The sequence below is a fragment of the Sander vitreus genome, chromosome 21 (genome assembly GCF_031162955.1).
Source record: "Sander vitreus isolate 19-12246 chromosome 21, sanVit1, whole genome shotgun sequence".
Lineage (NCBI taxonomy): Eukaryota > Metazoa > Chordata > Actinopteri > Perciformes > Percidae > Sander > Sander vitreus.
Window position 1 is genome coordinate 9,409,851 of NC_135875.1, and position 14,255 is coordinate 9,424,105.

The following is a 14,255-nucleotide window of genomic DNA, read 5'->3' on the forward strand; positions in this document are numbered from 1 at the left end:
CACATAAAATACACATGGGAATACACATAGTTTCACACACACTCACAGACATACACCCACGATTGCACAAATGCATACACGTGCGCTCTCACAAGAATCACACTCATACACACACAGATGTTCCCCCGCATGTGTCTCTCTCCCTTCCTCCCTTTCTGCTTCTCTACTTGCCCTCATATAAAGAAGTTTGGATTAAAAGGGAAAAAACACTGACTGATCCCTTCACGACTGCCTCTCAATTTCACATTCAAATCAATATTTCAAAAGCTTTTATCATCAAATAGTTTCAAGCAAAGTGCTCCTCACTAAGGACCTTTAATGTTGAGGAGAGGTAAATAGGATTTGGAATTCACAAACCCAAGCTTTCATGCCATCATTATACCGTGAAGAAGTCTGCAGTATAAAGCAGTTTTTAGATGACAGAACAAGTATTATTGACTTTATATCGTTCCTTGGTTACACATGTAAGCAAGAGTCACTATGCCAAATGGAAATAGTACAGTAATTACATGTCTTCTCTTGAGAATAGTCCATGTATCAAACAGACTAATTTGAATTACGAATCCAAATCATGCAAGTGTAATTAAGCATTGTGTAGCCTCATGCATAATGCAGCATTCACGTATTGACTAAATACCTGATGAGCAAATAGTGTGGGTGTAAATAAGGATATGTTTGTCATGTCACAAGCAATCGGCGCAATAAGCTGGTCCACTAATTTGCTTTCAAATGTGTTAGAGGAATCTCTCCTACCCACTGCAAACTGAACCTTGACCTTTGGTTGTGGAAGAGTTTTAGAGACAAAACAAGGGGTTTTCTGGTGATGTCAGTCTGAGTGGCAGCTGCAGGTCAAGGGGGGGAGGGATGAGGCCGTCCCACGCATGGCCACACAGAAGTCACTGCTCCGCCGCTGCCTCCGTTTCAAGCCTGGGAAAGTGACAGGAAACGTACGTGCCGTGGCAAGCTTTGTCAAAAATGAGGAAACATGAAAAGTTTCATATCGGTTTTGTTTGATTGACTTGTTTTTGCAGTCTTGATCTCAATGCACACAAAATATGGCATGGTGTTGTTACCACCTGTCAACAAAATAGCCTTTATCTGATGAGTCGATCTTTTATTCTCTTCTGGGCCACAGAAACGCACCTGCTTATGAGACCACTTGTACATTCAGGAGCACCAAACAAGGAATTCGTCAAGTGGCCGAGCGTTGGGGTTCCTTCTCCTCCTGCCTTGCCTGTTTCTCCTCTCACCCACCACGACCACCATCATCATTGACTGGCCCTGCTCCTCTCCCTGTCCCTTCCTCCTCCTCCTGCTCCTTCATCTCTCTCCTATGGATGTCTCCAGATCCGTCATCTCAGCACCCCCACCCCTCTTTCTCCTCCACCCTCCCTCTCTCTTCCCTTTTCTACCAGAGGAACAGATGGGGTTTAACTTGGGGGGGAATGATGGTTGGGTATGAACAGTCCCTTACTTAACTGGGGGGAAGGGTGTCACACTTTGTGGTACATGCCAGTCTCAGTGTGTGTGTGTGTGTGTGTGTGTGTGTGTGTGTGTGTGTGTGTGTGTGTGTGTGTGTGTGTGTGTCCAGGTTTCACTTTCAGCTTTAATTTGGGCTGGAAGACATTTTTGATATGTTATAGGTCTTTTGGAGTGTAGGAACAACAACTACAATCCTGTGGAAAGCACTGGTATGCTGTCCTCACTTGGTCTTGTGAGGGCTTCAGCTCTCTCTGAACTGCCTGTTGGTGCTCTCCACATGCTTGCTTGCCACCCTTAACAAGGCCCCCAGCCCACACAGAGAATACCCTTTCACACTGACACTGGACACAGTGAATGATTCTATTCTGGGGGAACCTTTCAAAAAAGGTTGACACGTTTGCTCTACAATCAAAATATCATGTAGCTAACACATTTCCATCCTGTGATGCATGACGAAACATGTTGCAATTTACCCATTTCTTTATTTGTCAGTAAGTGTGTAGTCAAATCGTAATCTTAAAGTCTTCTCTTTCCTGTAGTGTGTATGTGTTTTTCTTAAATGTACATGTTACACTATCCCGTGTTCATGAAAGATGCATCCCAGACATCTTTCTGTTCAACATAAACAGCAGGATAGTTGTTTTTCAGCACCACAGCTGAAACCTATTTGAAAATAGACCTCAAGAGTTGTTTTTTTCCAAACAGCTGCCATTATTCATGAATGTCAGCTACGGGATGCATTTCATATGTCACTGTCATCGAGATTATATTATGTTACAACCTCTGGCTGGTGTGGTAACCGTTTTTTTTTAATGTGCCAAACAGTACATCAGTAAAATAAATATTACACGCTTTTCACCTTGAAGGATGTGGTATGAATTCTAACCTATGCTCGAGGAAGTGAGAGAAAGATGTCGTTAGAGTAGAAGCTCTCCTCCTTAATGTCCATGCATTACATTTTGGAATACTCAATAGGCAGGAATCTTGCTGGAAGCTGGAGTTTGAGCTTTGGCTCGCCCCCATGTAGGTCACACCTTATTATGGCAAATTTAAAAGTTCTTGCCATGACTCTCTGTTTAGAAAATGAGAAGGAGGTCCCCTGTGTGCATGTGTGTCACAGATTTAAACGGTACCGTTTCACCTCCTTTCTGGAGTGTTTTGTTTGATCTAAATGAGAATTGGAGAAAGTGGAACAGCTCGTGAAGGAGCAGTGAGAAATTGAGACTGACGTTGCCACCTCATAGCCCTGAAATTGTGCGGAGTAGTTGTGCCAGTCTCTTTGTTTGGAGATTAATGTTGCGTCAGTCACATTCTTTGTATGAGGGACACTAGCCAAACTGCATGGTGAAATCTAGCTACTCCAAAAACACCCATTCTGATGCAGAGGAAAATAGGAGAGCAGCATTCGGAGAGAATCATAAATTTATCTGACATGCATGGGCTCCCGCTGTTATGAGCTATTGATATTCTGCCAGTCAAAGCTTGCCATTTGTGGCATCATCAACCTCTGTGTTTTAACTTTCTATGTGTGTTTTTGTATGTAGGTGGAACACTACTGGGTTGTGTTTTGAGGCCTTACACACACAGGTCTGAATAAAGAGGCCCCTCTTTCTCATTTTTTTTCCTTTTTGCTCAGGGGCATGACACATTTCTGAGGGGCTTTGGATCCCCTAGCCTGATAGTTCCTTCAATTATTCAATGGTTGGCTGGCAGATGAAGTGCATGAATAAGGCAAATCTGTGGGCATATGAGCTCTGACAATACAAACACACTATTAGCCTCATTTCCTCTGCTCGTCCTTGAAGATACACCATAGCATCCTTAAAATGGGTCGCTACAAGCAGGGGTTGGTGATTATTATATACAGAGCTCTCAAACTCACTGCCTGCACACTGAAGCTCAAACAACAAAGTTAGAAACGGATCAGAATGCTGAATCCCAGCCAAACTGAACTTATTGCTGCTAGTCAGGTCAGCCCTTGAGGTCTTTCTTTCACTCTCTGCATAGGTCTTTGTGAATTCAGGCCAGTGCTTTTTCGGTGCTTGTACCATCGTGACTCGGTAGAGCTAGCATGCATCAGATTATAGCTCTTTTCTTGTGGAGAGGCGCCACTCCAGTGACAGAGCTGCGTCTCTTAATAAAAGCCTGATCTTCGCAGACACCCCGTCTTCCTCTAACTTAGTGCAGTCAAGTGTAGGACAAAAGCAAAAGAAGGGGTGCTGTGCTCCACCCTAATGAAGTTGTAGGTCTTGTTCCTCGCTGTGCTCTGTTGGAGAAACAAAGCTAATCATAGTGAGAGCAGCCCCAGACTGCTACAACAGAGGGACCAGGTGCTTGTTCTTTTTTTCTTCTTCTTCTTTTCCTTTTTTTTCTTTGCCGAGCACCTGCCTTTAACCATCTGCACCTGCTGTCTGTAACAAGACAAGGGTGCAGCACTCACAGCTCTCCCTGCATGTATGATCACGATTGATTGTGATGATGCCTCAAAGACATACACTGCACACACATCTCTGATCTCCTCCTGAGTCTCCATAAATCCTCCAAGAGAGAAACAAAGTCTCACTCAACATGACCCTCTTTGTTGCCCTGACAGGAAACATGGCATATTCTGCACCTTAAGATTAAACCACCGCGGTGTGCAGACAAAACTGACAGACCGCTTTAGATTGGTGTATTTAGGAAACCCTGGCCTTTTTTGCTCCTGCAACGTCCCATTGTTGCATGATTTTAATCTCCTCAGCGACAGACTCCTGATGTATTTGGTTCACAGGAAGGTCAAGGACGAGCCAAACGCCCCACCCTCTTCCTGCAACAAAGCTTGTCAATAACTCAAAGCTGCCACACCCACTCCTTAGAGAAGAAAGTCAACTCTGGTATTGTACTTTACCTTGGTGATTTTGTGCATCACATTAGACTTATTTTGCTAAAAGGTCATGGCATTGAATAACACATTTGGTCAGGTCATGAATCAACAAAAACTAAAATAATTTTCTCCTAAATATCTTAAGTGTTTTTCATGAATGATAAACAGAATCTTTTGATCTGAATCAAACCTCTGTTGGCTAGATTTTACTCTGGCCTTCAAAATTCTAAATAGTTCACCTATGAATAATAAAATCCAAATATACTAGAAATGAATAATATAGCATCTTCTTTTGAATACAGGATACAATTGAAGATGAAACTATGTGCCACCCTGCACTTCACTTCACATCTCTCACTCTGCTGCTGTCTCTTTGATGTGCGAGGTAGAAAAAGTTGTGCACCTGTGTGCAGCATAAGAGGGTGATGGTGGTAGAGAGGGGATGGTGCTAGGGGGTGGGGGGGTTACTGCAGGGTTGTGAGCTGCCACCAACTTACTTGAGTGTCTGTCCGCTTTGGCCTACTGCTGCTTCCAGCATTGCTGTGCCAGACTCTGCTCTTTCAGATAAACAAATGTTGGACAAAATTTCTCTTTGTTAAACCTGTGTCGACTGCTGCATAATAATGAAGCCTGGTGCTGCCAGAGCATGTGTCCAGCCAGTAATGATCCTCCTGTCTGAAAGGACAATGAGGAAAGAATGTATTCATGCAGACAGACCCCTCTGCTGCACTGTACATTATTTCCTTCCTGGACTGTCTTGGCTTTGGCATTAATGTGCTTTTGCAAACACAGGATTCCAGTCCCTCCGCACAATTATCCTTGAATGTATTTGTCGCAGATCTGGGATGCAGCCCATGGCGTCATTCTTACCATTATTTTTTATTTTTTCCATGACTTATCATTTCCTCTGAAATCACAACATTGAGACAAAATGCTAAATCTGGGTGATCTTATGACAGAGATTAGTCGGGGCTCCCTCGGTGCCTGGCTTAAACCCTTCTCATAAAAACAATAATACAACATAAGCTATGCTTCTTTAAAATCCTCATCTTAAAAACATCTCTTCTATTCTCTTTGGACTCTACCTAATTATGCATGGAAAATGTCTGAGGGCTGTGGGGGGAGGAAGTGAGAAAAGGCTGGCTAGTGGAGGACTTTGTGTGGCTTGAGTGCACCGCTGAAGGCAGCCAAAGTCTACTTTGATACCTGGCAGCTGGATCGCCCCATTCCAAATGAAAATTACTTTCAGAGTATCATGCATCATTACGACTGGCAAATTGGCCAGATCACAAGGTTACTGTGGTAATGAGGAGAGGAGGACAAGGTAAACTGCTGCAGTGAGATTCAAACATGACGCATATTTACCTTACAGGGCTGGGAAAGAGGGCCACATCTTTTTTTCTGGAGGGTGACCCCTTCCAGAGGTCATATCCAATTAAACAAACAAGAGGAATGTAGGATTCTCTCCCATGTGTAAAATGCAAAGAGGCAATCCCCCAGCCTGGTGTAAAAATGCAAAGAGGATTTGATCGTTTGAAATTGTCGTTCCACCCCTCCCCTCTGCTCACGTATGTAATATCATCTTTGTCAAATATGTGTGTAATGGGACAGTAAAGAGAGCTAACACACAATGCCCTGAGAAAAAGCACATAGCTGTTGCATGGCAGCAACAGCTAAAGACGTTGATGAACGTTCAACGTTCAAGCTGTATTCCTGCAGAAAGAAATGTGATCTGGACTATTAGACTTAAAGTGTGTTTGTTCACTGAATGTACATTTAATCATCTCAGCCTGTACCTGAAATTAATGTTTCAGCAATGAATTTTATTCAGACTTACAGGGTTAGCACTATATATACTATATTATAGATTATACAGTGCTGGAAGAAGCAGTCAGATCCTTTACTTAATGCTGCATCAATCAATGTTTTTATATTACTGTAATGGTTCATATGAATGTGTAATGGGAAAGGGCTTGCTTTTAGCGAAGAAGTCACAAACACACACTAGACTGCGCAGTTCCCCTTAGCGTCTTATAGCTCATTGTTTTGGTTTTACAGCTGCAACTTAACTGTTTTGGTCACCTAATTATTCAGCAGGAGCAGTCAGCTTTGTTTTCAGCAAACAAGCTCTGGCGACTAGCTAGTGAACAAAGTGGAACATTCAGCAGCTAATGAGCCAGATATTGCATTCATAAGTTGGTGGAGAGAGCAAAACAGAGCTGGACGGAGAGTCTTTATTGGACTAACATTCATCAGTTGGCCATAAACACGACTCAAAATCAATGCTAATGTTGCTCTGTATGCTGGATGTGTACTTTTGTGTTTGCCATGTCAACTTAAAAGATATACTATGTAATATAATATATGTCAGTGTTATATGTCATATGATAAGATGTCATTGTTTTGTTTGCAGCTGGTTTTGGTTTGGTTGGGACACAGATATACAGAAACATGATTCATAATAATATAGCAGTTGGCATGATGAACAGTGGCAATTATAGTAACAATAAGGATAATAGAACTATGACTAGAACTAATAGTAGTAGCAGTACAGGGCGTAGCAGGCCATCGAGCAGGACCACGGCAGCAGCTGCAAACAATATTTAGGTGCCACCCCAATCCAAGGAAATCTGTGAGGCGAGAAAGCATAATGGCATAAGCATAAGGACTCGGAGGAAGACGCTCCTCAACAATGCATCATATTTCTTAAAAATCATATGGTTTCTACATGAAATCTGAATGTGCAAAGTAACTATAGCTGTCAGATAAGTCTAGTGGAATAAGAAGTACAATATTCCCCCTGAAACATAGTGGATTAGAGAAAAACTTCACTTTTTACCTGGTATTATCGATTAGCATTTTTATTGTAAGTATAAGTAAAATGCAGAATAGCTAAGATTTGGGAATATAGTTTGAGTAAATGAGACAATTGTGATCAGCAGCTGACCGGGCATGTTTCCTTTGTGCTCAATGTCTGTTTTTATATACAGCAGACCTGCTGCTGCTGCTGCTGCTGCTGCTGCTCCCTCAAATGACAGACGCTCTGATTTAGTTTTCTATTGCAGAATCTTACTCTTGTAATGAAGTTGGGACTGTTATGTTTCTCTCATTACCTTTTCATTAAAGATATGACTAGAAAATGGGGTTGCCATGGCGATGGCTCCATGAAGTCTCCAAGCTGTATGCATAGCTGCATTGTTTACTCTTTTGCCAAGAGTGCAGTCTTCAATAGGAAATGTAGATTTTTTTTCTTTCCTGTGCCCTTATCTCCCCCCACCCTTTCTTTTACGGATCAAACAATGACCTGAAGCAAATAGAACTTTTTTCAGTGGTCCTATTTGTTAATGCTGAGAGGTTTCATTAGCTTGCTCGTTGCTTCCGAAATGATAGCTGATGCTACTCTGTGTGGTGGGTGGGGGGAAAAGTAATTCACAGGCTGTTAGTATTAATTTACAGAGAAGAGATTAAAGAAAATGGTATCTAAATGACAACAACTGCCAGTTTGTTTACCTTAGGTAGTCAGTCTTCTCATTGGCTGTGATGAATATTAGTATAAAATAAAAGTATCTGACGTTCATAGGGGCATGTTAACCCATCAATACAGCCAACTGTCCTTCAAGCCATGTTAACTAAAAGAATCTTTAGTATCAGACTTAAGCCATTATAATGTCCAGAAGCAAGGTAAATAAAAAAGGGTAAAGACAGAGTCACAAGCTTCTCTCTTCATTCATCACCTGCATTTTCCAAACCATTAGCCCTGTCATTGCTTCCTGTACTTTTCATGTCTGCTGGCTGGCTTCACCCTCAGTACTGTGATTAGTTCAAGCAGGATGCCACTCATCGATTTTGCTCCGCTGGGTGTAAGTTAACCCTCTGCCAGCTTTTAATTGCTTCTCTTGACTGTTAAAGCAGTACAAGGCTGCTGCAGGAGAAAAAAAGGTCTAGGATTGAATTCAGTTTGAATGTTCTTACGCCAGTTCCAAAACATGCAGAATGGTGCCTTTCAGTATATTCAGATGCATAAAAGTCCATCCATACTATAAAGCAATAAACATGTTTTGCTTGTATCCAAGAATCCAAGAAGACGGTGTTTGATTGACTGTGTTACCGTCTTGCAGAGAGGTATGGATGGAGACAGAAAACAGATGAAAGAAGGGAAATATTTAGTCTTTCTCTTGCTGATTCTTATGTCTTTCGAGCTTATTGTACTCTAAAAGTAGCATGGCTCTGGCATGATTGACATAGACATGATAGCTGCGGTAAACATAAGGCGCTGCATGTATACAAAGAGATTTATGAACAATAAATCACAACTTGCTGCACTGAGCCTCATTTGAATTAGATTACAATTGGATTCCTCATGACGCGACGTGTCTTTTCCTGTCATAAAAAGTGATTCAGATATAAATTATAAGGTTACTAGAGGAATCTGTTCTGCCAGTAACTGTTCAATGGCAGTGGTTAATTGTTTCCAAAGAGCTCTGGGTTCATATTTATACTGGTATCTTTAATTACATATCAGTATTATGTCATCAAACCCATTATCTGAGCTCTGCAAAGCTAATATTTAAAGTTGCAGTATCTCAATATTTGTGCAAAACTTAAAGTGATAGCTTTCATACTGCAAACATTAAAAAAAGATGCCAAGATTACATTTGCGACCAATCCATAAAACTGATATATCTTCATCACACTTTAATGTAGATATCCATCTGTACATGGACGCATGTGGAACACTTTACTAGAGAGGAAATCAAATGGAGAAGTAAGCAGATGCACCGTCATCTAGACAAATGAGAAACATCAGCCATAATAAAAGATGATATATATGTTTTTACATTGTGTCTGAAACACACAATGTAGCAAATTCAACCACTGAAAGTCTCATTTTGTGAAAAAATGTGTCATCTGCTGCAGGAGGAGTTGATGTGTGATGGTGGAATAAATTTAGCAGTTCGAGGCCCAAACAATTATTTCAAATGAGTCAATATTTGTTTGGAAACAACACTTTCTCTCAGAGGACAACATTTGTAAATGAGACTAATATTTTATCAACATGTTGACAGAAGTCCTCGAATATGGTTACTAGGGCCTCATAAAGGCAGCCAAGCAAAACTTCAATACTCTTCTAAACGCCCCCTTGGTTTTCTGCTCCCCATCATTATGTGAATGCTTTTCTTTGGAAGGTCTTCAATTTGCATCCTAATGCTGTGCCCTTGTTCAATTTAATTTCCAATGCAGATAAAGATGTGATAAGTGACGACGGAGGTTAATCCCCAAGAAAGGGTAGGCAGAAATAATTAAAAAAATAAGCAACATCATTTTACTTTTATATGTCTCTCATATGAATTGAGCTGATAAAACATTTATATTAAACAAAAAGCCATTCAGCATCAGCAAGTGTATTAGTAAAGAATGCATGTGGAGGCATACAATAATCATTTCCAACGCTGCTCAAAGATAAGGACATTTCAAATGCATCTACTGTATGACTACAGCTGCCCCTTGTTTTATGATTTGTTTATCTGCTTTTTACTTCATGTCTACGTGTTTACTGAGCAGTAATTTATGTACTCACGAGTCACAGTCAACATTAAAACATGAAGACAAACATTTAGGGAAGTGGCAGAGCTGCGCTCAGGGCTGGCACAGAGAGGAAATGACAATGGTGTCACAAGAAACAGATTGGATTTGGGCTCAGGACATTTTGGGCCTTTTTTTTCCAGGGAGGGGTGTAAAAAAAAGTAGGTTGCAGTGCTGGGGGTGTATGTACCCAGCCCCCAGGGCTATGACAAAAAAATATGGGGCAGTTCACACACACACACACACACACACACACACACACACACACACACACACACACACACACACACACACACACGCGTGCATTCTCTCTGTCTTTTCTCTCTCCCTCATTATATCTTCAATTATCAAGTCAAGAGAGAAACTCATTATTTTTGGAAGTTAATGCCCATGCTGGTGTTCTTTTTGACATAACATAAGAAGGGAACCGACAAAGTCCATTTGTCGAGATTTGAATCTCCTAATAACATTAGCTAATTGTGAGAATAATCATGTTACTGGAAAATTACACTGAGGAAAATACAATTTATATATTTGCACTTTTCAGCTCCTTGAATGAACTACACAAAATTATCCTTTTTTATGATCCTGTAAAGAGCACAAAGTAATTACTGGTGGGTTATTTCACTATTTGATGCAGGGTTTTTAATTGACAGCAGGGCATTTCATGCAAAGCCATGACCAGGCTGAGCAGCACATGACCCAACACAGGGACTGTATCTGATTTCATTATTAGTCCCAGTTTGACTGGCTTAGCCCTCATATGTACCATGAACACCTTTACCCTTGGGTGGCTCAAGTTAATTACTTCAGCCCATAATGCCTGAGATACTACCTAATAAGCATGGAGTGTTACAAATTATGATGCTTGGATTAGCTGCTGCTGCTGCTTACTCCCGCAATGAAAGCCTGAATCAAGTAAATGTTTAGCAATGAATAGGCTTAAAAAAATAAACATATTGGTCAATGTACCTTTTTGAAGTTGTCAGGCATGTGAGTTGTTAATGTTCTGGATTGATTAAAGGGTCGGTTCAACCAACTATTCAAAATCTATCCATATGAGAGAAAATCTGAGTTGATAAAGATGTTGATACACTCATGTGAGCCTACTTCAGTTAATGTCGCACTCCCAAAGTAATAAGCTTTAGCAGCAGCAGTGAGTGCTTTACAGGCTTTCTTTGCCCTATGTTTTGCCACAGGTGACACAAAAGCTGCTCCAAATTATAGCTGAAGGTTGATGGGGCTCTACAGTTTGCAGCCTGAAAGCCTGCAGGCAGTACTATTCAGGGCTAAATAAAATGTGCTGGCAACTTTGTTTTTCAGTTAATATCTTATTTACAGTTAATATTTTCTCAAAAAGACACCAGAGCACGAGTGTAAACACTTGAACATCAGTCAAAGACAAGACAGTAAAGCACAGTGCTCGTTATAGGAAAAAATGCAAATTATAATTATAAAATAGCAGGTATCCATAAAGGAAACTGAAAATGACGATTAATGCGTTAGTTAGACACACTGCTGGGAGTTTCTCAAATGAAATTTTAGCAGCACAAATGAAATTCTCTTCACCTCTCTTGTACTGGGTTATGTGCAAAGGCGGGTATCTCAAATCCTGGGACCATTAAACCAAAACAAACAAAGTTATAAAATACGTTGTTGGTATAATTTAGCTGACCTTTTTAAAGAGCACTGGTTTTGCTTTGGAGACTCACAGGAAACACATTTTAAAAAGAGCGATCAAGATTGTTGCAGCAGAGGTCGAGATATTCTAATGTTTAGTTCATGGTGTGAGTCAAGCTCCAAAAACACTGGATCCTACTCTTCCCATAATGCAACTCAACGTGGTCTTTTTGTTTGACCTTCTAATGCTTTTGAAATTCCATGTCCCCAGTTTGTTACACAGGCTCCATTAGAATTTGTCTCCAAGCCTAAGCCAAGATAACCCTGAGATAACCCTTATTTTAACAAAGCTCCTCTAGAGCCTCAGAAGACATTATACAACTGTTTTGGCTGAGTGTTACTCCCTTATGCTTTTTTGATTTGTAAAAATCTAATTCCCCTTCAAACATCAGCCAACAAGCACAAGGAAATTACCACCAACTAAGATCTAGAACTACCCCCCATTATTGAGACCGCTCACACAAGGTACTGCAAGAGTAGAACATATTATTGCTTTGTGCGTTTTAATGTGTGTTTTTAAGTGCTTTAGTTCGAGCCCTCTTGTACGGTGGCCGACAGGGGCAAACGCCCTGCAACTTAAGAAAACACACCCAAATAGACCAAACACAAGCAAATTAAGAAAACAACTTCATTAATTTGACAACACGTGCGCAGCATTCAGCAAACGCGCTGCAAATACACACAACAAACCAAATACATAAACACACTGCAAATACACACAACACAACCAAATACATAAACGCACTGCAAATACACACAACACAACCAAATACATAAACGCGCTGCAAATATGAAACGATGCAAAAAGAAAAGTACACAAACCCAGAAAACAAATGCAACAAAAACGCAGCATCCAGATTACACAACGGAAGTTCTCCAGACTTCTAGAGGGAGCAGCTAGTGGAACAGCTTGATTTTCGACCCCACGGGGAGAGAGAGCACTCTTACTTTTTCAGGTATGGCTGCAGCCTGGAGAACTCCATAGACTGTATATTACATTAATATTATTATTATTAATAACATAACATATTAATAATATACAGTCTATGCTCCCGTCTCATGCCCTCCCGGCTGGTGCCGTCCCCGAGCTTCGGCTTTTCAAAATAAAAGCCTGCGTGTGGTCCGCTATGTTTGTGAACTAAACAGTACGGCAATCATGCTAATGAATACAATAACTTTTTCAGCAGATGTCTTACTTACAACACGATGGAGTTAGCAAAGCAGTTTTGTGTTTATATGTGCGAGCAGGATTTATTCAGATTGATAAATCCCACGGTAAATTGGCTGGTTTACTAAACAGGGAGGGACTATACATCCTGTCTGTTTTTTGTATTTCAAGAGCAAATTGCTCCACAATATGAATACAGATTGATCACTTATTTTGTTGGTAATCGTTGTTGTATAATCACAATATTACACTTGAGTAGGCCTATACTTCAGTAATGCGCCTTTTTTGTTTTCAGGGTTTGTGTGCTTTTCTTTTTGCATCGTTTCATATTTGCAGCGTGTTTATGTATTTGGTTGTGTTGTGTGTATTTGCAGTGTGTTTATGTATTTGGTTGTGTTGTGTGTATTTGCAGTGTGTTTATGTATTTGGTTGTGTTGTGTGTATTTGCAGCGCGTTTGCTGAATGCTGCGCATGTGTTGTCAAATTAATGAAGTTGTTTTCTTAATTTGCTTGTGTTTTGTCTATTTGTGTGTGTTTTCTTAAGTTGCAGGGCGTTTGCCCCTGTCGGCCACCGTACTCTTGCACTTAGCGAGGTTAAGTTCACATTATCGTACTGTCTACATGTGCAAAATTACACCGTTTACTGACATTCAGGGAAGGCAGGCCATTTCATGGTGATTAGGTGTATCTAGGGTGGTAGGTTTGTGACTACACGTGTGGGTTGGCAGTTGGGGAGAAAACTTGAGACAACGCTTCACTTCATGAGCACACACTGTACAGAATCCCTCCTACACAGCCTTTGTTAAGCCTTCTCTCTTGAGCTTGCACTTCAGCCTCCCTGAGCCCATTGACTCCCACTGGATCCTCACCACTGTGTTTCCTGGGTGAAATATACAGGGCCCTCTTTAATACTGTAACATACGTATCCCTTCCTTTCACACATGCCCCCCTCTTAGCAAACTGCAGCCAATACAATTTAATCCTATTTGGTAGGCAAGTTAAATTTATCCAATTTCACAGATTTAGGAGTTGTGGTCTCAGTTGTGGTCTCAAAATTCAGCTGTACTCCTAGTGTTTATTTTGCTTTAATTTGTGATGCACGTACCAACATAACGCAAAAGGGAAGCAGGAAAAAATGCAATGCATTTAATATATAATCCATATATATTATATTTTCCCTCTCTTCAACCTGTGCACAAATATTCATGAAGGTCACATAAGCCTGATACCTATTGTTTATATGCTCTATAAACCAGGCTTATTTTATTTGAAAGACCTTGCTACAGCAAGTGTAGGCTAGTTTCTATAACAACCATACATCATTATGAAGCTGGAGACCCGGCCTACATAATTAAATTGCACGTACGAACATACTGAACTAATGGGATATAGGCATTTGCTTTTAATTACAAAGTTAAAACTTTTGTAAAATGTTCTTTGATCAACTGAGAAACAGTAATTAATGAGTATGTGGAGTTG